This window comes from Asparagus officinalis, chromosome 2 (assembly GCF_001876935.1).
Source record: "Asparagus officinalis chromosome 2, Aspof.V1, whole genome shotgun sequence".
Classification (NCBI taxonomy): Eukaryota; Viridiplantae; Streptophyta; class Magnoliopsida; order Asparagales; family Asparagaceae; genus Asparagus; species Asparagus officinalis.
The window spans coordinates 59,732,741-59,735,624 of NC_033795.1; positions in this window are offsets into that span (position 1 = coordinate 59,732,741).

The following is a 2,884-nucleotide window of genomic DNA, read 5'->3' on the forward strand; positions in this document are numbered from 1 at the left end:
CCTGTTTTCAGCCCAGCGCTGAAAACAGGTCGGTTTTTGTAAAAAAATCTCCGAAACATAGATAAAAGATAAATTAATGGAACTGAACGGGATAGTATGACAATTTAGCTTTCGATCTGAACAAGCGAAAGAGAATGAAATATGCCACTTGCTATGTTATGTGTTCAACGGTGCACTAAAAAGCAAAAACCAAACGTTGAATAAAATGTACTTTATTTAATTTAGCTATACAAAACTAGAACTCTGTGCATATTTCAAATTAATAAAATTAAAAGCTACAATTAATTAACTAATTAATCAATCGACAAACTATGCTAATTATCGAAATATTACCGTGATAGATGGGTTTTCCCACCGAAACCAAATCTCTGAACGACCGCATAAAATGGATAAATTTATTTTAAAAAATTTATTAATAGTTGATCATCAAATGTGATTTTATAATGGGTAGTTGAAGAACTTAGCAAGAAATAATAATAATAAATAAATAAATAAATATACAAATAAAAGATCAAAACTTATAATCAGGAGAACTCTTTCCTTTCTGCGTAAAATCTAGCCATACGACATCCCTTATATTACCAGTAATCACTTGCGAAATTAATATTCTCATTAATAATTTGGAGTTGAATAATCATTGTGATTGATAGTGGAGAGGGAATTGATGGATTAGAGTTGCAAAAGGATGAAACTAGTAGGCGATAGACGGTTTGGAGGGGGCTTCTTTGCTTTGAGAGGCAGACGTTACAAAAGGGAAATTTTGATAGAGTACAAAGAGAATCCTGTCCGTGTATCGAGAGGGTGAAATTTTAGAGAAAGAGAAAGAGAGTAGGCAATAAGGAGAGATGACGTAAGGTTAAATTGTGTGTTTGAGAGATGACTAAAGGAAGGAAAAGAAGGGAAAAGATTTCTCTTTCATTCTCTTCCCCTTCTTTACCCTCTATTTGAGGGGTAAGATTTTAGTTTAATTTTTTCTCTCATTCCCCTCCTTTATTCTTCTAAGGCTCTGTTTGGCAAAACTAGCTGAAAGCTACGTTATAGCTAAAAGCTATTAAGCTAGCTGAAAACTGTGAAATTGTAGCTGAAAGCTGTTAGCTGTGTAGCTAGCTGATTGACTAGAGCTGTTTGGCAAAAGTAGCTGTATAACTAGCTTAAATTTGTTAAATGACTAAAAAAGACATGCAATATTATTGATATAAAATTAGAATTATTAGGGGCAAAGCGGAAGAAAAAAATTGGCAGCTCCTTCCCAAAAACAAACGTTACTTGAAATAGCTTTCCAAAAGCTACTTTCCAAAAGCTACTTGCAAAAGACACAATCTCCAAAATAATCTCCTCCTATTTTTGGTCACCAAACAGCTCTACTAGCTTATTGACCAAGTCAATAAGACACAAGCTCTTAGATAAGATACTTTTTTTGGTTGCCAAACAGTGCCTAAATGAAACTCCTAAACAAAGATAAAACAAAATTTCCCTTCCTCTTCTCTTCTCTACCCTCCATCCAAACAGACTATAAGGGATTTTAGAGAGAGGGAGTGAGAGGAAGGGGGAGAGAAGGGGAGTGAGGATTAGGGTTGTGCAATTGGTCGGTCGGTTCGGTTTTTAGCCAAATTTGGCCTAACCGAACTGAACTGTCTATCATTCAAAATCGAAGCGTACCGATTCAAGTCGGTTTAGTTCGGTTTGGGTCGGTTTCTTCGGTTTTCACTTAGGTACAAATGTTATGTCCAAATTCAATTTCACCTCTAATCTGTTGACGAAGAAAGAAGCTCTTACACTTCAATTTATTAAAATTCATAAACTATTCAATGCTACTGAATATTAGATGTAGAAATTAAAATCTTATTCCTACCAAAGATTATATAAATTTTTTTAGAGAAAACTTACATAAAGAATTAAAGTGATCTCAATCTGATAGATAAAGTAAATAAAAAAATATGTAATAACTTAGATGTTGAGTATAGTTTCTATAAAATTATAAGTTTGATCCAAAAAGAAGTCTAATCCAAAAATGTATCATTCGAGGAGAAAAATCAGAAAAATGTTAGAATCAACATTATGGTTTAAGTTTCTTACCTCCAAAGTGGATTCGTCCAAAGAGTAAGAAGTGAATATGCAATAGAGAGGGATAGAGAACTAGAGATAATGAAAAGCCCTAGAATTTGAGAGGACACTATTGTTGAGATATTTTATCGCTATCAGGTCGTGTGAGAGAAAAATATATCAAGCTGTAGAGAAGTAACTCTATATGAACTATAATGGATCGGGTTTAAGCGGATGTAAATAGTAATTAGAATGGGTAATACAATTTGATCAGTTCGGGTTGAAAAAACTTCAACCCGAACCGAACCGAACTCTAATAAAAATCGAACCGAACTGTTAAATTTTGACTGGTTGGGTCAGTTTGTTCGTTTTGAACCGAACTATGCTCACCCCCACATGTTGGGGGGTGGGGGCGCAATTAAAGATAAAGATAAAGATATAATTGTAAAATCTCAAAATAATAGGGGTCAAAGAGAAATTCAAAAGTTTTAACACATTAATCCTCTTTTATACGTTGTATAGATATAGAATTGAGGAAATCCTTAACCTTAACATCTCAGGGGTACATATAGCTATTGTAGTAATATTTTTATCGTATATAATGGATAAAAGCCACATGAATATATGAAGGGAAGATAAATCAATAAGGAATTTTCTATAACTTCAAGATAAAATGGAGATATCAAAACTAATTATGAAAGCCTCTGAAGACAAAAATTTAGAAGACACGTATCCAGCTATTGAGCTGTGTGTACACATTTGTTTTTGAACTTGTGAAATTCTCGGAACGATTAAGGCCTGACTGCAATAGTTGGAACTCTACAAAGCTGCTCGAGAGATC